The 26,345-nt window shown below is 39.2% G+C and overlaps 1 long non-coding RNA gene across 9 annotated transcripts in view; it reads right to left on the reverse strand.

The window, feature by feature from the left end:
* LOC129705716 (uncharacterized) overlaps positions 1–26,345 on the reverse strand; it is an 89,890-nt gene that overhangs the window by 45,065 nt on the left and 18,480 nt on the right. For 4 of the 9 annotated variants that reach the window (XR_008724951.1, XR_008724956.1, XR_008724957.1 and 1 more), the window contains exons 2-3: positions 15,650–15,826; positions 13,519–13,618 (exon numbers count right to left, since the gene is read on the reverse strand). This is a non-coding gene — a long non-coding RNA (uncharacterized LOC129705716). Of the gene's footprint in view, positions 1–12,410; positions 12,546–13,518; positions 13,619–15,649; positions 15,827–26,345 lie in introns of all 9 variants that reach the window. The other 5 variants (XR_008724950.1, XR_008724949.1, XR_008724948.1 and 2 more) reach the window with 2 other exon arrangements.

The raw sequence follows: 26,345 nt of genomic DNA on the forward strand, positions 1-26,345 counted from the left end.
ATACATCAGTCCCGCCATCCTGGGAATTAACCTGGTGAACCTATGCTGCACTCCCTCAATAGCAATAATGCCCTTCTTCAAATTAGAAGACCAAATTGCACACAATACTCCAGGTGCAGTCTCACCAGGGCCCTGTACAACGGCAGTAGGATCTTTTTGCTCTTTAACTCAAATACTCTTGCAATGAAGGCCAATGCTTTGGCTTTCTTCATTGCTTGCTGTACCTGCATGCCTACTTTCAGTGACTGATGTACAAGCACACCCAAGTCTCGTTGCACCTCCCCTTCTCCTAATCTCACACCATTCTAAGCACCAAGGCAAATTCCTTGTATGTGTACATACTTGGCCAATAAACGTATTCATTTGTTCATTCATTCAGATAATAATCTGCCTTCCTGTTCTTGCCACCAAAGTGGATAACCGCACATTTATCCACATTATTCTGCATCTGCCATGCTTCTGCCCACTCTCCCAACCTATCCAAGCTAACATGCAGCCTCATAGCATCCTTCTCGCAGCTCACACTGCCACCTAGCTTTGTGTCATCCGCAAATTGAGAGATGTTACATTTAATTCCCTCGTCTAAATCATCAATATATATTGTAAACAACTGTGGTCCCAGCACCGAGCCTTGAAGCACCCCCACTAGTCACTGTCAGCCATTCTGAAAAGGACCCGTTAATTCCTACTCTTTGCTTCCTGTCTGCCAACCAATTCTCTATCCATGTCAATACCCTATGCCCAATACCATGTGCTCTAATTTTGCACACTAATCTCTTGTGTGGGACCTTGTCAAAGACTTTTTGAAAGTCCAGATACACCACATCCACTGTCTCTCCCTTATCCATTCTACTTGTTACATCCTCAAAAAATTCCAAAAGATTAGTCAAGCATGATTTCCCCATCATAAATCCATGCTGACTTTGACCGATCCCATCACTGCTTTCCAAATGCGCTGCTATAAGATCTTGAATAATCGACTCCAGCATCTTCCCCACCACCGATGTAAGGATAACTGGTCTATAATTCCCCGTTTTCTCTCTACCTCCTTTCTTAAAAAGTGGAGTTACATTGGCTACTCTCCAGTCCACAGGAACTGATCCAGAGTTGATAAAACATTGGAAAATGATCACCAATGCATTCACAATTTCTAGGGCCACCTCCTTGACTACTCTGGGATGCAAGATCTTTCAATATATTTTTGAATACGGGTGTGGTGCCGAGGACAGGAGAGAAGCAATGTTACTTCTTTGTTTATAAAAAAATGATTAAAATAAAGCTTAAGATCTGCTGGCTACATTGTTTAACATCTCTGCTAGGAAAAACATTTAAAAGCATTGATCTGGGACAGGATTAATCTTCATCTGGAGGGAAATGAATTTATTAAATCATGACAGCATAGATTTAGGGACAAATCATGTTTCATTAATCTTTTATTAATAATGGATGAAGGGATTCAATAGAAGAGGGTAATACAATCAATGCGGTGTGCACAGAATTCTAGGAGGCATTTGATAAGGTGTTACATAATGAGTTTATCAGCTAGACAGAAGCACCAGGTATAAAAGGGACATTAATAGTTTGGATAGAAAGCTAGCTGAGTAACAGATAACAGAGAATCATGGTCAATGGTTATTTTTCAAACAGGATTACGGTAAACAGTGATGTTTCCTAGGAATTGGTGAAGGGGCCACTGTTTCTATAATCTATAGGAGTGATTTAGGCTGAGGGTGCAAACCACAAACCATAAATTTACAAATGATACAAAACTTGGCAGTATTATGAACTGCAAAGGAGAGTAATAGATTGCAGCAGGATAAGAACAGGTTCGGAAAATAGACAGATGCAAGCCAGATCAAGTTTATTATTAAAAAATGAGTGGTTTATTTTAACAGGTAGTACACAGATAATACTGATTAAAGGATAATGCAATAAAAGGGAAAGTAGTAGAGCAAGCAGAGAAAGTGGCAATTAAGACATACACAATTTCGGATTTCATCAATAGAGACATCTATATTACTAAAAGTCTGATCTTGACCGTTTTTGGCCCACTGTGCTGCGATTTCTGAGATAACGCCGCCACCTAGCGCCGTCATTTTTGGCCACCTCGCTCAGAGCCCCCCTCCGCCTTCCGTGACCGGAACTTTTCCCATTGATGAAAAATCAGAGAGATATTAATGTTTTTTAAAGGTTCGCCATTCTCTCTGCTGCCCCCGCTGGCGGCAGGAGGGAGGGACTATAAAACCCGAAAGTGTAGTCCCTCACTCAGTCTTTGCCAGACCCAGGAAGCGAGAGGGTCACGGCTCTCTGAGCTGCGAATAACACTGGACGCACGTCTACTCCACGGTGAGTCCCCTTGATGCGGCTGTAAAGTGGCTGCTGCCCAATTGTTTGCCTCTTCTTTTAAAAAAGTTTGTGTTCACAAAATGATTTTAGGTTGTCAGGAGGCTGCTGCCCAATTGTTTGCCTCGCCTTTTTTTAATTTTTGTGTTCACAAAATGAATTTTGGTTGTCGGGTGGCTGCAGCCCAATTGTTTGCCTCGCCTTTTTAACAAGTTTGTGTTCACAACATGAATTTTGGTTGTCAGGTTGCTGCAGCCCAATTGTTTGCCTTGGCTTGGCTTTTAATATCGTTGCAACTGGTGGATGCCAGCTCAAGAATCCATTCGACCCACAATGTCTATACTAGCCATCTGGAAACCAGTACCTTCGGCCCGCAACACCCATACAAGCGCAATAGACAGCCCCCCCACTGGCGAGCAATACTGGAATTGGTGGAGAGGAGGAATATTGCGTGGGTGACCAGCCCTCTAGTAAAGGATAAAATCAGGGAAGTCATGCTAAACATTTATTAAATATTCATCTTGCCTTAACCAAAAGTATGTTATTCAATCGTTGTCACATTCTAGGAATGATGGGAGGATATTGGGCAGGGTTCATAAAAGATTTATGTAACTCTTCCTGGGACAAACCATATTTTACAAGGATAGGTTAAAGATATGGGAATTGCTTTCTGCAGGGAAAAGGTTGAGGGATTGATAGAAATGTATTAAGGGGTTTAGACAGAGTGGATATTGAACGACTGTTTCCTTTGGTGGAAGAGTTGAGGACTAGAGGTCATGGGGACAAAATAAAAGGAGAAAAATGTTTTCTTCCTGTCACGCTTATTCTTACACAGACCAAGATTGGGACCTGGAATGCAATCTTGCAGATTCTAAGGTACAGCTAGGGTTCTATTTGATTTACTTCTACTCCATTGAGGATATTGGACTTTTGCTATAGAACTGGTGTGCTATAATGCTAAAAACAATATTCTGCACTCTATAACTTCCCCTTTGCTCTATCTATTGTACTTTAGTTTGAACTGATTATATCTATGTATGGTATATCTGATCCATTTGGATATCATGCAAAACAAGGCTTTTCACTGCACCTTGGTACATGTGACAGTAGTATAAATAAACATAAACCTATTGGGATCTTCAAAGTTAAATATAAAGTGAAGAAAAAAATGAGGGCCATACATAAAGGGTCATTGGGGTAGGAGAGGTGGAATTGGTGAGTTGCTCAAGTAAAGATTTAACACAGAAGTGGTGGGTTGAATGGTCTCTTTCTGTGCCATATCATTCTTAAAATCTACAGAAATGGAAGAATAACTCAGGCAGAAATATCTGGACTGATATGTACTAAATTGTAGAAAGATGACAGCTGTTATGTGATGACATTTTCGTTGGTGATTGTGCAGGTCGAGTGGCAACGAGGCCAAAGCCCCAAGCAATCACGAAACATTCTACAGTATGTACGTGTGTTATTATTATGCCACGTCAATGGTTCCTGTACCCATCTCAGCACATTCTTTATCCAGCAAAAGAGGAATGGCAAAACAAGAACCCTCAGAGACAACATGCAACATTGACCTGATCATTTTCAATAAACATATTCTGCCTTGCTTTATTCCATAAATACAAAGCAGTTTAATTCTGTGCTTGCCAATGTGGTTTTAAGGCTATGGAGCTGACATCACTTTTACTGTATTGTTTGAGCACATACTCCTTTCATTGATGTGTTTTCATGATCCCTCACCCTCCACCCACAAATGTTGCTTCTCTATCATTTTCTAATTACCCAGGATAAAGCATCATGCATTATGTGCAGCATACACCCTTGCTTAGCCTGTTCAACTTGTTAGAAGGCATGGATAACATAACACAAATCAAGATATCAAGTAGCAGAAAGAACACATGAATGAAAGCATTCTGATTCTAGGATTCCCGGAAATGTTCACAATTAATATGGAGAAAATATCCTGCAGCAAATTTACACATTAACAAATTTAGTTCCAAATTCTTCTTCAGAGTGTGTCATAGGGAGCTACCAATAGAGCTGCTTGTAAAAATTATTTGAAATGAACAGCCTCTATAAATATCCATCAGTGCATCTATGTTTTCCAAATCATTTCAATATTTTATCCCATAATATTCCCTTCTAACATAGTAGGAGTGAAAAAACGGCACATGAGATCCTCCAATTAACAGGATTATTAGTTACATTGATTCATTTGGCTGTGAAATTGTTCTAGCCAGAGTTACTTTGGAGCAAATGGCAGAATATTCCACAAAAAATGTAATATGAATTGCCAACTAAAATGATTTTAAATTGTTATTTCAGGTTCAGCAAATGGAATAATATTACATGGAAGCCCACATAAAAATCCAAGATTATGGTTTAAGAATTCCAGACTGTACTATTAGTTTGAGTAAACTTATGGTAACCACACTAAAAATGTAGTTACATTTAAAGAGTTGTTTTGTTTTGTCTAATTTGTACCAGGATATATTTTCCTGCCCGGTACAATTCTTGCCACTTGGATCAAAGAACTGTAAGAGGCTTTTAGATATACACATGGATATGCAGGGAATGGAGGGATATGGATCACGTGCAGACAGAGGAATTTAGTATAACTTGACGTCATGCTCAGCTCGGACATGTGGCATGAAAAGCCGGTTCCTGTGCCGTATTGTTCTATACTCTATGTTAAGACCTGATTAGGCTGATGGATGATTCAATGTAAAAGCAGGTTCATTCACAACCAGGGGAGATCAAAGGAAAATTGGCCATTCAGCCATTGCAGCTTGTAACATTTTAGTTGCAATTCTCATATTTTTGGAGACAAAATCTTCATGTTTTTTTCCTGAACCTTTATTTATTTTGGTTTAGATTTTAAGGTTTTGTTTCCCTGCCCTGGATTTTTCCCGCTTACAGTAAATGTTCCTGTATAAACGTTACCACCCACTCAATACATCAAAATATGAAAAATCTTAATCAAATCACACATTAACTTCCTAGTTCGTGGGGAATGCAGTGTGCCTTATGTAATCCCTTTCATAATCCTTTCAGCACTCGTAACATTTAAGTGAATCCAAACAGCATTCATTTCAAAGCCCATGAGTGATCTTTCAGGAACCAGCACTTACCCAAACTCTCTTGTTGCAATTGGGAGTCTGCCATTTCTAATCCCAGTTGTTTTATTGCAATGGACTGGCAGCACCCAGCAACTTTACAAGTGCTGCAAGGCTAACCCTTGCCCTGAATTTCACTGGTTTTCTAGATCCAGAGGAGGAAGTTGGAAGGAGAGCTGGCTATCGGGAGGACTGGGAGTGGCTTAAGAGGTTTAGATGTATATTAATGATCTGAACGCTGGCCACATTTTTTTTAGTCCTGTTTAAAAGTTTACACTTCAGCTGAAGACTTCATGCTGTTAATAGAGGCTATTGGTCTCAACGGTCCCAAAACTCAAACGTTGCCCTTGATAGGACTGTGTCTGTGATGTGCATGAGGCAATGCAAGTTCGTGTTTATCCTTAAATCCATTTAATAGACAAGAAAGGTGGCCTTTCCATGGTGCCATAAACACAAAACATTTTGGCTCCTGTGCTTCAGTTAAGCAGATGCATTAAAGGTGAGGCAGGGCTTTAATGGTGGTGGAAGTTAGTACAGAAAATAACTCTTATATCTTCAGAGCCAAATTTAAGATATGTTGAGACTCAACTCGATGCTAGATTGGTCAGAAAAAGTATTGTGATGTTTGGCATGGATGTATTATTTTCCATTGCCCCAGTTGAGGAGTGCCGGCTGAGTCTGGTGCCAGTGGGATCAATGGTATCCTGACAGTGCCAACTTCGGTAAGCAATCCCAGACATCTGATTACGCAAATAGAAGAAGATTGCTCTGGGATGCTGAATATAAAGGAGAACTCACTGTCACAGATCACTGGTGGTGAGTCTTGCATTATGTGAATCTCCAGTGATGCCAGTACAAAAATTCTTCATATCTTGACCATAATCTGAACATTGGGGGAGTGAAAGTCATTGTAGTCCTTCACAGTAAGTTACTGAAAGGGAGCTTGAAGAATCATGAGTACAGTCTATTATTGCCCAAAGTTTGGAGATACCTGTTAATCGATGCACTCAATTAACCTCGTTGTCTGAACCAAAGAAAATGCTCATATTGACCCCAGACACATCTACTGACTCCCACTGTCATTTCAGCACTTAACAAGACTAGAGAGTATAACAGGCCTCTCCGATACTGCAGAGAGTAACAGACTGTGAGATGTGGCATAGCACATCTGTCATAAATGATCTAGAGGTTTGAAAGTAGGGTGTTACAAGGACCCGAATGGATATAGTCCTGGCATCAGCCAAGGTACTTCATTAATTCATTAAAGGCTCTTAAAATTTCCCACAATCGAAATAAGAACAATCAAACTAGTTTCAGTAGAGGTACAACATTGGCCCACTGATAATATTCACATTTTTGAATGTAAAGATTGTGCATTCAGAGTACACCTTTGTCTTGAGCCATTTCAAGTGAACATAAAATAATTACATTAATATTCAAAATTGAATACTTCCCAATGACTAAGTAGACATGTAGCTTTTGAGTTCCAGAATATTTTTGTTTCCTGTGATTTTCTCTTTGAACCTTACTTCAGACACTAATACAACACACTTTTAATTTCCTCTTTTAAATCTCTCATTAATAACCTTTTCACCTACGAGATGCTTCTTTTTATCTTCCTTACTGTTTTTTTTCTCTAAGATGCTGATTAAAGTCATATTTTAATTTTAACAGCCTTTTTCTGCATATTCTTAAGCTTCAACATCTCCCATTCTTCTTCTGTTTTCTATACTTTTATTTTTCTTAACCCATTTCTTAACCCATTGTATTTATCAGAGAATAAAAAACAAATCTTTTTATTTTATTTTATATGTAATATACTAATTGAGGAAATGATATTTTCACATTTTTTTGCCGTATCTTGTCTTATTCCAGTCTAGAATAAATTACTTCCCTCAGCAAAATCAATAACCCCACTCTCACCATTGACGGCACCACTGTCTCCCCATCTCCCCAGGCCCGCAACCTTGGCGTGATCTTTGATTCCACCCTCTCTCTTGAGCCTCACATCCGCCATGTCATTAAAACCTCCTTCTTTCATCTCCGCAACATCGCCAAACTCAGACCCTCTCTCACACCTCCCGCTGCTGAAAGACTCATCCATGCCTTCATCTCCTCCCGACTGGACTATTGCAACTCACTTCTCCTTGGCATCAGCTCCACCTACATCAACCGATTCCAACTGGTCCAGAACGCAGCCGCCCGACTCATCACCCACACCAAATCCTGGCATCACATCACTCCAGTCTTCAAACAACTTCACTGGCTTCCCATCTCCCACCGGATCACCTACAAAATCCTGATCCACATCAGCCGGTCTCCTCTCCATCCACAAGTCCAACCTCCGCAGTTTTGGGGACAGAGCCTTCTCCAGGGCAGCTCCCAGGCTCTGGAACTCCCACCCCCAACTGATCCGCAATTCCGTGTCCCTCACCATCTTCCAGTCCCGCCTCAAGACCCATCTCTTCACCTCTGCCTAGCCTTAGCCCCACGTCCCCCTCCCTTTTCATCTGTGCATTAATTGCCTCATGTTGTGTTTTGAATTGAATTCTGTCTTTACTTTGTGTACTAGTCATGTCTCTACTATTTATTTCATTCCCCTTACATGTTTTTCCTCTACATGCTAAATTTTTGTAAGGTGGCCTTGAGACTCTTGAAAGGCGCCCATAAATAAAATGTATTATTATTATTATTACTATCACAAGCTGCCAAGTAAAAGTTTCATCTCAATTGTCCTATAATATACTCCGTTTTTTTGCCTGGATTAATTGATTGGTCATTTCATTTTTATATCAACATATGAATTCCACTGGGCACCAAAGTTATTGAAAGCCTTCTTTTTCATATCTGTAACAATATCTTGGTGATTTGTCTGTGATGTTTCTGATTCAATAACATTGATTTTACAACTTTGCCATTATAAATGAATAATTTTAACAATGTTGGGATTCTATTTCAAATGCCGGTGGACATCCTTTTTCTTCTTCTCAAGTGGATTATGTACTCACCTATTAGAAACTGGATGCTATTTTTGTTACTGTAAAAAAGACATGGGAATGAATGGGCATTCTGTGTTAAAAGATTATGAACCTAATTCTCACTCTATAACCTTGTCCAAATTTACCGTAGTACTGAAGGAATGAATCACTTCCTGTCTAAATACTTTTGTATGCAAAAGGTTTTGGTCTGCCCCAAAGAGACAAAGATGTTCCCTTAGTCTTCTCTTCAAGATCTATCCCGCCCACTACAATGAGGAAGTTAATGGGTGACATGAGATCTTGAGCAAATTAAATGCTGTAAATGAAGGCTAAGGAAGTTCAGCATGTCCCCAACAACACTCACCAACTTCTACAGATGCGACGTAGAAAGCAATTTATTGAATGCTACGTTTGGGAACAGCTCCATCCAAGACTGCAAGAAATTGCAGAGAGTTATGGATGCAGCCCAAACCAGCACACAAACCAATCTTCCTTCCATTGACTCCATTTACAACTCACGCTGCCTCAGCAAGGCCATCAGCATAATCAAGAAAGATCGCAACCCGGCCACTTCCTCTTCACCCCTCTCCCATCAGGCAAAAAGTATAGAAGTGTGGAAACGCACATCTCCAGATTCAGGGGCAGTTTCTTCCCAGCTGTTTTCAGGCAACTGAACCATCCTACCAACAACTAAAAAGCAATCTTGAACCACTATCTACCTCATTGGAGACCTTCAGAATATTTTGGATCGGTCTTTACTTGCTTTTTCTTGCATGTTATTTTCACGTTATTCCCTTTATCATGTATGTATACATTGTGGACGGCCTGATTGTAATTAATTATTGTCTTTCTGCTGACTGATTAGAACGCAACAAAAACTTTTCACTGTACCTCGGTACACGTGACCATAAATAAACTAAACTCAAAGCCTTTACCTATCACACTGCAGAAAGGTGATCAATTAGCTGTAAAACACCTAAACTAGTGGATGAGAAAATCAAAATATAAATATCTGTATCTTTAATAAAACCTAAGGTTAATGCATCAACCAGCATTAAAATACTTTCACCTCTCTATTGTGCCTCCAGTTTATTCAGGAAGAGAAGGACATTGAGTACTTTATCAAGTGTTCTGGCACTTCTTAAACAGTCTGTTTCTTTTGGATGTTTCCTTCATAAGATTGAATTTGGGATCAAGCCTACCCATGGTTTCCAAAATTTATGGACTGCTTTATATTAAAGGAGACACTGCTTAAGTCATTCTGGAATTGATAAACTCTTAAAGCTCTTAGATCTTTTTTTTCTTGGACCTCCGATTGGAAATTTTGGTAGAGCTTCTTGGATACATATTTATGATCTGCGTCAAGTCAGCAGAGGCCAAGTTACAACCACTGGTTACTAGAAGAGATTTCTCTGCAGCTGACACAGATTTTGAAGCCAGCGTCCATCAACATCCTTCTTCATCACTTCATGTCTGTAATCTTTAACTCTTGTGCAGTACTGATCAATTTTACATTGTTGTTGCTATCATCTTCTTGTATTCCGATATTGTTCATGTCAAACAAGAAGGTACATGTTGTTTAATCATATATTAACATAAACTATGACTTTACCAAAAAAAAACTTTCTTTCATACAAAGGTTAATCTGCCTTTTTCACATTTACTTCACGTTCACAAATTCACAAGTTGTAGGAGTAGAATTCGGCCATTTGGCCCATCGAGTCCACTCCGCCATTCAATCATGGCTGAACTCTGCCTCCTAATCCCATTTTCCTGCCTTCTCCCCATAACCCTTGACACCCGTTCTAATCAAAAATTTATCTATCTCTGCCTTAAAAATATCCACTGACTTGGCCTCCACAGCCCGCTGTGCAAATGAGTTCCACAGATTAACTATCCTCTGACTCTGACTCTGACTCCTACTAAGTAAAGTTTGTGGTCAGAGGAGATTCCTGGGATTCTAAAGGGAATGGATAATTTTAATTGTCCACACTTTCTTTCTATTTTGTGCCATATCATCAAATGTTTTTATCTGTGTAACTTGATTGTTGATTTTTATTCTAGAGATATGAAATTACAATCACTTCTGAAATGTGATCAGGATGCTGTCAGTCTATTCTGCTAATTACTTTCAATATAAGCAATGTTGTTTTGATTTATCTGTTTGTTCTCTCCTGCTTTCTTTGCACAGCCTGTCAAAGAAAAATCCATGGATAAGAAACAGAGCAAAAGTAAATCTATGCTAATTTGAAAGCAAGTTGTTTATCGTTTCTCCGACCTCCTACATTTTTTCTGTTACCTCTAATAATAGACCATTGTATATTTCCATCTATTGCAAACCCACTGACTCCCACAGTTACCTTGATTATACCTCCTCCCATCCTGCCATTTGCAAGGACGTCATCCCGTTATCCTTAATTTCTCCGACTCACTCACTTGCATTGTACATTTACTACACATTGTTCTTACATTTACTGCAAATGTATTGTTAATTTCAGTGTAAATTGTGAATAAGTAAATGTGTACCAATTATTTCTCTGTATAATGGTGCATAAACTAAACAAGATTATTTTGTATATGATATAAATGCTGAATTCAACATTAATTCCATGGCACTTGAATAATAATACCTACAATGAAAGTTGAAATGTAATAGTTAATCTGTGAGGAACCTGAAAATCAAACAATTGGTTGGAATTTAAAGTTCCACAGTTATGAAAGGTTATTGAGGCAATTGCGTACAGCATAGATCCATTAGAAATGCCACGAGCTTGCAAAGAAATTCAAATATGAAGAATGAGCTACTGATGTGCCTCAAACGGAACTTTGTTTAAATATAATTCTATTTTTCTGGTGTTTCACATGTACTATTTATTGCCTTCTATCTCAAACTTTACCGATTCATGTTACAGTCACTGTGCAGGTACACTTTGTGACAGAACACATCTTCAGATGAGTTAATTATCATGTGCACCAGGGTGCAGTGGAATTGCTTGTTCACATGAAACACATAGAGTACAAAGTATATGTGATAATGATAGATACAAAAAAAAACACAATATTGAATGCAAAATAGCAGAATGATGCAAAGATTGCCTTGGAATTTGTAAGCAAATATAAAACTAAAATGCAATAATGGAATAACCAAATGCGCTTGAGTTTAGAATACATGGCAGCATGGAACCCAGCGGTTCAGGCAACATCCTTGGAGAAAAATGGATAGATGACCTTTCAGGTCAGAACCCTTTGTCAGACTTAGTCTGAAGAAGGGTTCCAACCCAAAATGTCGCCTATCCATGTTCTCCAGGGTTTCCCACTGAGTTTCTCCAGCATTTTACGTCTATCTTAAAAAAAAGTGAATGTGGCAGCACCTCCAGGAAAGGGTTGTGAAAGAGGAGGTTCAGGATTCTAAAAACATTGGGAAAACTGTTCTTAAGGCTGGACATCTGAGTTTCCAAGCTCCTGGAAGGTAGAAGGTAGAAGAAAGAAAAGGGAATGACTAGAGTAACGAGCATTCACGATGATTCATCTGGCCTTCGTGAAGCAAGGAGGAAGGAAGTGATAAGCCTGTAGTAGACTGGACTGTGTTCACCATTTGGCAGGCTTAGGTTCCAAAGCAGAGCAGTTGCCCTACCAGGCTGAGATACATCCCATCAAAATGCTTTCTATACCGCATCTCTAGAGGTTCGAGACAATCAAGATGGTCATGTTGACTCTTTTCAGAAGCCTAAGAAAGTAAATATGTTGATGTGATTTCTTGATCAACACAAGAAAGCGATTCAACATATTTAATGTTGAGGAGACTCGGTTGGGTTGATGGTGACAATATGGATACCATGTAACCATTTCTGCAGTAGCTCAATTGATGAGGACAGGGTTGTGTTCACCTCCATCCCTCCCACCCCACTTCCTCAGGTCAGCAACCAACTATCTTGTCTTTTGTCACCCTGACATAAGGTTCCCAATCTCTTACTTGAACCCATCTCATTGTTGTTGATCTGGCTGATAATAGCGCTATCATTGGTAAAGTTAAAGATCGAGTTGGTGCTATACTTGGCTGCACGGTCACGGGTGTAGAGGGTGTTGAATGTGGTATTGAACACAATACCTTGAGGAGAACCGATGTAGAGGGTTAGGGTGAAGGAAATGTTATGACCAATTTTAACGAACTGAGGACTGCCAGTCATATCCTGAAGACTTTCTTTGCAAAAAAAATCCGTGTTTCTTCTGATTATTTTTTGGACAACCCTACCAAACAGTGGAAAATAATTATTTTCTGCTCATGTACTGGAATTAGATTGAACTAATGCTATTTTTTTATCAAGCCCTTCTTCATCAGCAAACTCTATCATATTCTGGACCAACTTTGCTCTTTCCATAACATAATCAATTTGCATGCATTATTCAACCTGTAGTTTATAAAATGTGAATTTTTCCTTTTGTATTCAATGTAACACGCTATAAAACATAGAACTCTACTTACAATAGAATGCTTTATCCCATACACTAGATTATCATTATTATATTTTTTTCCTTTCTAACAAAATAATATTTTTTTCTCTTGAGACGCCTCTCACTGCTCACCATTGTTGAGATTATTGATATTCCCTGGCCCCACAGCTCCTGAATGGGCACCTGCTGAGGTTATTTTATCAACCAGCTGCAGCCCTTAAACAGCTTGTCTAAGTGACTAATTTATGTGAATTTTGATGGTGAGTGTGGAATATTTTTATTTGTGTAGTTTGCAACTCATCAGTGTTTTTAATTGCTCTAAATTTGGGTCATAACAGGTATACGGAATCGGGCAGAAGCATGGAGCCTCCTCTTATTGTTTCTGTACGGAGTTTGTACGTTCTCCCCGTGACTGCGTGGGTTTTCTCTGAGATTTACGGTTTCCTCCCACACTCCAAAGACGTACAGGTTTGTAGGTTAATTGGCTTGGTATACGTGTAAATCGTCCCCAGTGTGTGTAGGTTAGTGTTAATGTGTGGGGATCGCTGGTCGATGTGGACTCCGTGGGCTGATGGGCCTGTTTCCGCACTGTATCTCTAAACTAAACTAAACTAAAAATGATTACTTACCTAACTGCAGGTGCGTTCCAATAAGATAGGCAGATGCCCACGCAACCTCTTCCCAATGTTCTCATCAAACCAGATGCCAAAGTCCAGTCAATTCAAATCACTGCAGCATGAAGAAGAGAAAGTTGTCAGCATGTATTAGGAAGTAGTTAACATGTTTGGCATTCGAATACAATGGCCAAACTTAGGTCAGAAAATAAAACTTATTTAATGGAATAATTAGATGCGGTGATGGGAAATAATGTCATTCTAAATAATGAGATTGATTGGTTTTAACCAAACCTAGTAACTTTTCCTCAGTTTTGCATATTTCCAGATAATTCAATGAAGATATATATTCTAAAGCAAGTAAACAATATTGCACACCAATGAATATCACAAATGTTTCAACTCATCAAAATCTGGAATAGAATAAAGAAAAGCTTTTTTCCACAAATGGCGATAAGTATATTCAAGGCATAGTTTCAAAGGATATTTAGATATTAAAGGAATCAAATCGGCCACTGAGTAAAAGATCAACCATCGTCGTCTGGCTGAATAGTGGGGCAAGGACTAGAGTTGCATTGGGGTCTTCCTGATTCTACATCTTATAGAAACATAGAAAACATAGAAAATAGGTGCCGGAGTAGGCCATTCGACCCAGCACCATTCAATATGATCATGGCTAATCATCCAAAATCAGTATTCCGTTTTGGAGTTTTCCCCATATCCCTTGATTCCTTTAGCCCTAAGAGCTAAATCTAACTCTCTCTTGAAAACATTGTTTATATTGTGATAATGTTGCAATATGTGTTCAGAGATAATTTTGGAGGTAAAATAAAACCAAGAATCGCCTTAGGCATGGGTTGAATGAGGTCAAAAGCATTTCTAACATAGAAGAGCATAATTGCTGAGATTGTGGCAGGTCCGCTACTTTCAAGAGTCTGATGCTAGAATGGAAAGAGCTGTTCCTGAACCTGGAGGTCACAGTTTTAAGGCTCCTATACCTGCTACATGATTGTAGTAATGAGATGAGAGGATGACAGAGGTGGTGTGGTCTTTTTTGAGAAAACCCGAGTGTAGATCCCTTAGCTGGTGGAGAGGTCAGTGCCCATGATGGGCCATGAATTGTCTACCACTCTCTGCAGCCTCCTTCGTTAATGAGCATTGAGTTATCGAACCACGTTGATATGTCACTTGCCAGTGTGGGTGGGAATAGTAGGGTGCGATGGATGAATGTAAGGCTGAAGAGTTGGTGCAAGGATGTGAGTACCACTGGTCAGTAATTGTTGAGGCACATCACCTTGCTCAGCTTGGACACTGGTATTATGAATGCCCTTTCAAAGCGGGTGGGGACCTTGGAGTTGTGTTGTGAGAGAATGATGATTCCGCTTAAACTCCAGAGAGTTGGTCTCCACAGGTGGTGTAAATGAAAGAAAAGCTACCACTACTTCATCTACTTCGAAGTTGGCAAGTAAAATCATTTGTGATTTTATTCGTTTAAATAAAAATCCATAGCAGAATGTGTTGATATATCGAATACAGTTCACAACAATTATTGCCTATTTATATTTGGCATTTAAACAATTAAATGAAGAGGTTTAACAGTACAATTCAGGTGGAGATCTAGCAAATAAATAATAATTGGCAAAAGCTTCCCTAAATTAGTCACAATGTAATATTACTGAGCATAAAACGAGCATGCATTGGAGACTTAATCAAAGTGGTGCTTAATTAATCTCCCAAACAGAATATTTGGGCATTCATTTTTGTGCCTTGCTGCTTGTGAAAGAATATAGCTTTTTAATGTGCGTTTTTTGGAGTTTCAGAATAGTTTTATTCAAGTAATGATTTCTAAGACTGGCCACAGTGATTGTGATGTGGAAGGTAATAACAATTAACATACTTGTACGGCGTACGCCGCATGATTGAGGAACATCACATCTAACTTGCATTCACAGGGTTAGAGAACATTTTACATATCAAATCAGATTTCACTTCCCTTTATTGAAAACTTTGTCAGCTGACGTGTTACTCAAACTTCAAATTGCTTGGGGAAAGCAGCCAACATAATCAATGACCACTCACACCCTGGTCATTCTCTCTTTACCCCTTTCCCTCCAGGCAGGAGATATAACAGCTCGGAAGCACATACCATCAAATTCAAGAACAGCCTCTTCCCCACAGTCTGAAGAAGGGTTTCGGCCCGAAACGTCGCCTATTTTCTTCGCTCCATAGATGCTGCTGCACCCGCTGAGTTTCTCCAGCAATTTTGTGTACCTTCGATCTTCCAGCATCTGCAGTTCCTTCTTGAACTCTTCCCCACAGTTATCTGAGTAGCAAATTTGCAGATGACACAAAGCTGGGTGGCAGTGTGAACTGTGAGGAGGATGCTATGAGAATGCAGGGTGACGTGGACAGGTTGGGCGAGTGGGCAGATGCAGTTTAATGTTGATAAATGTGAAGAGGGCGGTGGAGGCCGGTTCTCTGGATACTTTCAAGAGAGAGCTAGATAGGGCTCTTAAAGATAGCGGCGTCAGGGGATATGGGGAGAAGGCAGGAATAGGGTACTGATTGGGGATGATCAGCCGTGATCACATTGAATGGCGGTGCTGGCTTGAAGGGCCGGATGGCCTACTCCTGCACCTATTGTCTATTGACTCTTGAACGGACTTCTCATATGATGAAATGCCCGATCTTCCAAACTACCTCATTTTCACCATTGCACTTTTTTAATCTACAGTTTTCTCTGTAGCTGGAACACTGTATTTTGCATTCTGTTTATTTTCTTGTTGGCACTGCCTGATATATTCATGTATGGTTCGATTTGCCAGCATGCAAAATAAAGATTTTCACTGTATACATGACTGTAATTAACCAATATCTTCCTGTCGTAGAGTACTCTTATAACTAGCAAGGATGGTCCTGTTATTTTGTTTTGGGTGGGGGGGAGTATTTTGAGACCTCCGTTACAAAGTTAAGATAGTAGTGGAGACACAAGAAACTGCAGATATAGGAAAATGGTCCTGACCTGAAACCTTGTCTGTCCCTCTGAAGAAGGGTCCCAACCAAAGATGTTGTCTGTCTGTTCCCTCCACAGGTGCTGCCTAACTTACAAATTTATTTGATTGGGGATTTGTAACAACCCACCTGTGATGATCATCTGCAGGCAATAATACAATATCAGAACGCACTCATTTAATTATTTGCAAGATTTAATGATGTTATCTCTTCTGATATTTGTAATTTAGTACTACTTTGTGCTCTAAGTACCCATATTTAGGATTTTTTGCTCTATCTTGCAGTACCTGCAGTCTCTTGTGCCTCTCAGAATCTATTGTATTCGGAAATTGTGGCAATGGTGAAGTTCAGTAATACTGTTTTGTTTAATACCCAAAAGACATTACTTAAATGTTATTATTTGTCTTTTGATTCGCAACTTAAACAATTTATTCATTTTTTTCAGATTGGAAGCAACAGGAATTCTTTTAAGATCACTCCCTATCGCATTTCCTTGAATCTAAACACATCAAGTTAAACAAGATGTGGCTAACTCCCTCTTAAAGGAATACTTGCACTTCCAAGTACTCATAATGTGTGCTCTTGTTACCATGTGAGCAGTATTTGTGGTAATTAGACTTCAATTACGAGATGTTGAATTTATTGCCATATGCACAGGTATGGTGAGGTACAAGTACAATGAAAAATCTGCTTGCAGCAAGCTTCACAGGTATGTAGACTGAGACAACACACAGAACATAAAATTGTACATAAATTATACAAGATATTGAAAAGAAAAAGAATGCAAACACAATTAGAACAAATCCATGGTACAGCAAAGAGGTGCTGCTGAAGTAGGATTAAGGTTGTGGAAGTTGGTTCCACAACTTGATGGTTGCAGGAAAGTAGCTGCCTTTGAACCTGGTGCTGTGGGACTTCAGGCTTCTATACCTCCTGCCCAATGGTAATAGAGGGAAGAAGTAAGGGACCCATGATAATAGATGCCACTTTCTTGATGGAGCACCTCATGTAGGTGGTTTCACTGGTGGAGAAGGCTGTGCCTGTGATCAAACTATGTTTTCCATTCTGTGCAGCCACTTGTGTTCCCATGCATTGGAATTGCCATACCAGACCATAATCCAACCAGTCAGGATACTTTCTACAATACATCTGCAAAAATTCGTTAGAGTATTTGGTGACATGCAAAATCTCTCTAAAGCTCTAAGAAAGGAGGCATGCCTTCATGATCACATGTGCTGGGCCCAGGATAGTTCAGTCAAGATGTTAATGACCAAGACTTGAATATTCACAAGTCTCCACCACTGACCCACCAATGAAAACCAGGTATGGTCTCCCGACATCCCGTTCCTGAAGTCTATGATTAATTCCTTGGTTTTGTAGATGTTGAACAAGTGGTTGTTACTGCGGCACCACTCAGCCAAGTGTTCTATCTCACTCCTGTACATTGACTTATCAAAACCTGCGACTTGGCCAATGGTGTCATCAGCAAATTTACGGATGGCATTGAAGCTATGGTTAGCCACACAATCATGGTTGTAAAAACAAAGAGTAGGGGACTAACCTGTGTTGATGATCAACGAGGAAGAGATTTTGTTACTAATCCACATTGATTGAAGCCTGGTGATTAGGAAGTCAAGAATCCAAATGCAAAGGGAGGTGCAGAGACTCAGCTCAGGATGTTAGTGATACACAACAGCATTAACTGAAGCAGATCACCATGCTCCTCTTGGCAATGGTGCAAAACATGTCATTTTCAGAGAGATGGGAAGCTCAGAATGCAGGAACAAGGTGTTGAAGATGTTCTCGAATACTCCAGTCAGTTGGTCAGCCCAGGTCTTCAATGCTCAGCCAGAAATGCCATCTCAGCTGGATGCTCTGCATGGATTTTACCCTCTTGAAAGATACTCTGACAGTGGCCTCAGATGCTGAGATCACAAGGTCATCATGAGCCATGCAGGTATGTAATTGTTCTCCTTGACCATGCATAAATGTCATTGAGTTCATCCAGAAGTGATGTGTTGTTGCCACTTATGCTCCCCAGTTTTGCCTTGTAAGAGGTAATAGCGTGCAAGCCCTGCCACAACTGACCGGCTGTGAACCCAATTTTGTCTAGAATTGTCTCTTCCTGCTTGCGGTGGGCTTCTGGAGATCATATCCAGACTTCTTGTATGACTCCAGTTTGCCTATCCTGAATGCCACAGAGATAGCCTTTGGCAGATTGTGAACCTTCTGGTTCAATGTAAAGTAAACGTTGAGTGTAGAAGAATGCTGTTACGCATCAGCTTTTAATGATCAAAAGGGCCAACATGATTTAAGTAGCTTGCTTTCCTATCTGAAGGAGGGCAGTGAAAATGGATAAAGATTCTGAGAGGATTACAAGAACATTTTTTGCTAGTTCCATAAAAATACCTATAATTCAGTAATAGATAATTGCAGTACAGAAACACTCAAAATGCATTCCTATTTGCAATACCCTGCAGAAAATGAAAGAGAATTTGGCACAACAATACTGTATTACTCTTTGATCCACTGCTGTTACTACTTTGTTAGACATGTGCTGGATAATGATTCAGTCACAATATGTTTCATATTTGCTGTTAAATGCCTACAGGCCAAATCTGGGTGTTTATCAGCATGTTCTTTGCTTGCATGCTGTCCCATGGAAAGAGTAACGGGAATCACAATATGCTGTGGTAGGAATATTATAAATTGCACCAGCAAGTTCTTAATTCACAAACCATTGTATTTTGCAGTCAAACCCCAAAACAAGAGTAGGAAATAATGATTTTAATGCACTGTTCCTTCTGTAACTAAAAAAGTTTGTCTGGTCTGTCCCAACATTTTTGAAAATTTCCTTTGTGCATCTCATTTTTTTCTGATTTACTTATGTTAATTTTTCTTAAATCTCTTTTGTTTGCATGTGTCATTTTGCGTTGGTATTAAATTTGTAAACAAAGGAAATAACTTTGATACCATATCTTATCTGAATTACTATTGCACAAAGTTAATAGAGTCGTCTCTACTGTAATAGAATAGAATGTTTGCTGACCAAGATACAGTATGTAACACAATTATATGGCTTACTGCATCTTTCAAGAATATATAATAAAATGGCCGTACATTTAAATACGCAAATTGATTATCATGGATGAATATCAATGGAACAACGTGTTTTAAACGTTATTGCATTCTTATGGCAACTATACCTTCCCTTACATAGATAGGCTATCTCATTTTTATTATCTTCTACCCACATCTTCTTATCCTTTCCGATTCCTATGTAGTTTCAGTATATGTTAGTGCACAGGGAAACTCTTACTCAATTCATTTCTAATATTTCATCAAAATACCAACAGTCAACCCTTTGGCTGGCTGTGCCCCAGGACAATACTGGGATAAACAAACTGCACAATAATACCCTCATCTCTGTCATTGATACCTTTGTTCCATTACATTCATTCCTGGGCAGGTTTACCAATCTCATCAATGTTAGCTGGATGTACAAAGCATCACCAAACTCTGTTATCTTATTAGCTCAGACTACTATAATTTTTCTGTAAAATTTCCAATGCTCCAATGCTCTCCTTGATTAAATGTCTGTAGATCAGTTAGCTCCGGTGTTTCCTTAGGATTTATCTTTGTCTCTTTTATTTCTTATTACAATATTAAATAGCAATATCATCTGGTTGCTAAATGTGGACATCCAATCCTACCTCAGCATCAATTCTCTTGATCTCGCTGTGTGATCTACATCATTTATTTCAACACCACACTGAATAAGCAGTAATATTATCTAACTAAATATTTAACACTGATGTTGAACCATACTGTTTGCATCCCTGGTCTTGTACAAATTCATGAAATCAGTTTAGGATCACATTAATAAAGACCACCTTTTTCTATATTGTCCTTGACACTCTTCAGCTGCTGAACCTCTAACCCATGATTCTTTTATCTTGAGATCTGATTATTACATCGCATTCCAAGCCTCACTTCTTTGACCCTCTGTAATCTTGAGCCAACTGTGCATCTGTTACGTTTATCCTAACTCTTCCCATGTCCCATTCATAACGGGCTGTAGCTGGTCTACGGTGACTTTCTGTTCAACAGCTTCTCTATTTTCAAACTGCAATCCTATTTTAAAAAGAAACCTTGATCGCAGTATTGCAAGCTCTTGGGATATCTTCACTCCCCAAGTGGCCTCTCTTGCATTCTGTGATATTAATAACATCACTATTTCAGCTGAGACCGTAAGACCCACAATTTAATCCAAAAACATTTCTTTAAAACCCAGCTCTGGACAAATATCCTTATATCTACTTTTGTGATTTATTCCTACTTGCAACATGCCAGCTGTACAACAAGGGCAATCCTTTTTTAACATTGATATAGATAGTGGGATTGAGCTAGGGTCAATGTTTGACCTAATTAACCGAATGAATCTTCATGAGTCTTGTAACTTTACAAAAATAATTGCATGCAAATAGTGCTTCCATATCCAGCTTGATGGAATTGGGTATTCGGGAAATAAGTTATATAAGCAGCATGTTAAATCAATTTACTGTACGTGTAGGCAGTAGATATTATATAATACAGCTTGCATGACAAGCACCAGTTGTGTGATATTGAGACAGAACTAAATCAGTTCATGTGCTTAGATGGGGTTGGAGGACAGTGATGAGGGAGGGGCTGGGATTGTGAGAGTAGCGACTGGTGCCTCTTCGATGAAGAAATGAAAAACGCTTTCAATCTTCCAAGAAAAAAATAAAGTTTTAATTATTTGATGGGTTCAAGCTATAAATCCCAAATGTAAGCCAAGGCATGATCTATGACAATATAAGAGCATGTTCCGCGTGAAATCCACCTACGATCTGATGATTCGGAGAGGCTATTACAAAGGAACTTCTAGCTTTGAAAGTCTTGGCCACTTTCCCTCTTGTACTGATGCTGTTAGTTGGTAATGAGAGAGACTTTGAGCCAAAAGGCTCTTCAACAGTAGGTCAAGTCCAATGGATCCAGTCCCAACACAAATCCTGCCATCCACCTGCATCCTGCCAGAATTACGGCAAATGATCAATGGGGCATCATGCATATTTCACCTTTTTGCTGATGGATATGAAAAGACCTAATTTCTTCACTGTTCATGTCTTCTTTTGTCATTTAATTTCTTCATTTTCCAAACGTCATAAAACTCAACCATTATTCTAGATTATTCGTTTTGGTACATTGCAGCTTTCTATGTAAGTTATCGGTGGAAGGTAGGTGCACTATGCAGCTTTTTTAGGCTATAGAATGGAGGTTAAAAGACTGCATAAGTGATACTGCTAAAGAATTAGTGAAGCTCTGTAAGTGAGGGGTAGTTTCTGTCCAGTATTAATCTGACATCCTACACTACAAACTTGCCAAACAAGAATCAAGAGTTCACTAAATCCCTCCCTATAACCTCCAAATAATTTTTTTCACAATTTGGCTGTCAAGCAAAAATGCCATATTTTACAGAAACTTATTACCACAGTTTGTCTCCAAGTTAACATTGCATGCAATATCCAAATGAGGACAGTAAACGTTGGGTCAAAATTAGGTTGCTGAAAAGAGCACTCTTAATAGAAGTTATTTTTATTGAACAAATTTCAAACTGAATCTCTGATGAAAGGCGTGCTTGTAAATTTGCTTCAGAAAAAAATATTTTCTTTCCAGTACTTTCCCATTTTATGAAACAATTTAGAAACTATCAATTGAAGTGCCCATCAAACTTAATGAAATCTTCATGAATGCATACTAATCATGGTCTGTGATGTAATTAGCATCCCAAACTGATTATTATGTAAAATTGCACAGATATCATCCATTCCCTAAAACATAAAAGCATTTATATTTCAAAGCGACTGGAAATTGTATTTAAAGAAACACTGGGCTACAAGTACAAAGCTGAAAGGATCCCTATTCCACTAGTACATTTGGCAGTCAGTAGTTTCCAGCTTCCAAATTGCTTTTTGATGAAAGACCATCAAATTGAAATGTTAACTTTGTATCTTATTCTGTTTTGCTGCTTAATTGGCTAAGTATTTCCAGTTTCCTAAGTATTTTCTGTTTTTGCTTAATTTTGACATATTTTCCTTCTCAATTTGCTTTGCTTTTATATCACGGGTGCCATTAATACCAGATTGATTTGGGTGTAGCAAGAAGCAGAGCAAAACACATAAGATTTATTGGTCCAGTACATTTCTTTGATCAACCCGAGTAGCAGTATGCATTTTGGTATTTATCAAAGTCATCAAAGTCCTTTTTTAAAAATAATAACCCTTTGGAAATAACTTTCAAGCGTGCAATGAAATTAGGAAGAACTGGTATGTCATAAATAACATTGATGATGCATTGGGCATTTTCTAACATTAAAGATGATTCCATATATCTTGAAACATAAAAAATAAAAAAATATCTTGAAACAATGCAAAATATATACTTTTTAAGACCATTTTATTTTCCCTTTGTTGTATCCCTTCACATAAGATATATTCACCATTTGGAAGATTGTATTGGGGATTATATAATACACTTGGGTCTCTCTTGGTACAACACCCCTCTTTGTCAATGGGGAATTCAGGTGGGATTTTGTTTATTTTGTCAGTCAGTCACATGGAACTTAAAGTTCAGATGTACTCGGTCAATGTTAAGAAATGTTTCAAAATCTAAAACATCTCAGTTTAATGATACTCCAATTGAAAGCATTCAGAACTGAATGACTGCTTCAGTACAATTGAAAAAAAAATTATGTAACACCCAATAGTACAAATAACACCCATGATAACCACAGCTAAACTGATGCTCAGTCTTTTGTAGTCCCTTCTCAATATTCAGCTTCATTAATGTTGATGGAACTGAATTTCAGGAGCAGAATATAACTAGCAGCAAAACTACAACACCAGTAATGCAAATGAGAATAGATGGATTTCTACCAACTCTTTAGAACTTTACAGCCAGTTTTAATGGCTTTAAAAACTCTAAAACTATATTTCAGACATATTTTAAATTAATGTTTCAGGATTTGATGCTAATCTATAAGATACATCAATGATTTAGATTACAGTATACATCAACGATTTGGATGAAGGGATTCAAAGTAACATGGGCAAATTTGCAGATGACAAAGCTGGGTGGCAGTGTGAACTGTGAGGAGGATGCTATGAGAATGCAGGATAACTTGGACGGTTTGGGGCAGTGGGCAGATGCATGGCAGATGAAGTTTAATGTGGATAAATGTGAGATTATCCACTTTGGTATCAAAAACAGAAAGGCAGATTACTATGTAAATGGTGTCAAGCTGGAAAAAGGGGAAGTACAACGGGATCTGGGGATCCTTGTTCATCAGTCTATGAAAGTAAGCAGGTACAGCAGGCAGTGTAGAAAACAAATGGCATGTTGGCCTTTGTAAGAAGAGGAGTCGAGTATAGGAGCAGAGGTTTTTCACCTTGCTCATTCCCTCTCCTCCACTTTCCAGTTGGGCAGAAGATACAAATGTTTGAAACCAGATTCAGGACCAACTTCTTCCCCATTGTTATCAGACTGTTAAATTGTCCTCCATCAAGCTGGGGTGAAATCCTGATCTGCTAACTGATCTCATTGCGGATCTTGCACATTTTCTCTGTAACTGTAACGCTGTAACACTATATTCTGCACTCTGTTATTTGTCTCTTTGCACTACCTGTTGTGCTTGTGTATGGCTTGATTGTACTCATGTTTCATATGATTTGATTTAACTGGATAGCATGCAAATATTTTTCACTGTATCTCAGTAAATGTGACAATAATTAACCGATACCAATAATGAGGGAGATCCTGAACATGAAGTTGTGGAAAAGGCAGATGTGAGAAATGAAAGTAATATAAATTTTCAATCTGAAACATTCTTGATTCTCTAGTCTGTCCTGCTAAGCATTGCTGGCATGTTCTGTTTTTATTTCAGATTTCCAGCATTTTCAGCTTTTTATTTTGATCTGCAGTTAAAATGTGTGAATAGTGAGAATATTTGCTGAGATTCCTTAAAAGGATTGCATAGATTCACATGAAGACAGTCCAAAGAGCGGATAACAGCTTATTGAGTCATACGGCAATGAAACAGGCACTTCAGCCCAATCTCAGTGGTTCAATGGTACCAGGTACAGTGAAATATATTTTTTGCATACAGCTCAGCAAAACTATCCCTGTACATAAGCACAATCCCAGGAAAGTACAGAATGTACAGAACACCCCACTGAGTCCCCCAATGCAAGAGTCGCCATTTTAGTTACAGTCCCAACTGCAGCTGGCCAAAATGGCCCTTTTAAGTCCCAGGCTGCTGCAGGGCTTTCTGCAGGCCTCGCACTGTGTCCCATTGTCACTGCGCTTACCTGCTCTCACTCCGATCCTCTCCTCTCTGGTCCATGGGGAGAGCGGAGGCTGCCTATACTGACTAAGATGATCCCATCTACACTAGTTCCATCTGCTCGTGTTTGACCCTCTAGACCATTACTATCCAAATATCCACCCTCTCTGAACTTGAGGAATTCCACTCATTAAGAACCAATCCTGATATTGCCATCGAGCCTGACCGATTTGGTATTGTTAAGGTCTCACAGGGACCCACCATCAGCTCTCAGAGACAACCTCAACATCATGACTCTGCCGCTAAATATAAGGCCATTTTATCCTACACTATGCTGAACCTCAATCCTTCAGGAGACCTTCCATTCACAGCTTCCAGCTTTGTGCCCCATACTCACAGAGCCCACTTTTACCTTTTGCAAGCAGGACCATTTGGGCAGATCCATTGGTTCAGTCTGCTCTTGCCCTACCAATGTCATTTTGTCCTGGTCTGATTCAATCCTTTCTCCCTTCCTACTAATATCTGTGACATATTGAATGTCCTCTGACACTTCTAGACACTGGCCCTTTCAGTTGTAAACCTTCCATCTGTGCCATTGGCTCAGTTTTTCGCTCTTCATCAGTACAGCCTGACCTGCTGGGTTTACCATACAGCCCTATTGTCAATACATAACACAAGCAAAGAAGAAGGATTATCCCTCTAACTATCCCATTAATCTTCTATTCCCTTTGTCCTTTCCATTCCTCCCACAATTTCACTGCAACTTAAAATCACCTGTTTTAACCTTCCTTTCCCAGATCCAACAAAGAGCTCCTGATCATTTCCCTCTTTGCTGTTACTGCCTAGCCTTAATATTTCCAGCATTTTCATTATTTTAATTTCAGCTTTTGGCACCACTCCAATCTACAAGTACAGTACCCTCACTTCCCTCAACATCCTTTCTGGGCTGGATGCCAACCAATTTAGCATGGACTTTCTATCCATTATTTTCCTACTCAATACTACTATTACAGTACTTCCCCACCCCTCCTCACACCACAAAATCAATTCCACCTTCTTTTGTGAAGACAGACACTAAAATATTAATCACTTTAGACATGGCCTCTAGCCTCAAATTAAAATGTCCTTTTTGATGCATAATTACCTCCACTGCTACTTCCAGCATCCTTTAACTATTACAGAAAAGTTTGGAGTTCTCTTTTGTTTGATGCCAATATTTTCTCATACTCTCCAACACACTCTATGCTTCAGGACTGGACCCTTCTTCAGACTAATGCTGGGGGGGGTGTGAAGAAAGCCGGGAGCGAGGAGAGGCAGGACAAAGCGTGCCAGGTAATGGTTGGAACAAAGGCCAGAGATTAAAGCAAGTGTGAGACGGAAGCATTAAAGAATTGCAAATTATGAAATGAGGAAGGAATGTAGGAGAATGGGGAGGGGAGAAATCAGTGCGAGTCTAGGTGGAGCACAG

Source organism: Leucoraja erinacea, chromosome 18, assembly GCF_028641065.1.
Source record: "Leucoraja erinacea ecotype New England chromosome 18, Leri_hhj_1, whole genome shotgun sequence".
Taxonomy (NCBI): Eukaryota; Metazoa; Chordata; class Chondrichthyes; order Rajiformes; family Rajidae; genus Leucoraja; species Leucoraja erinaceus.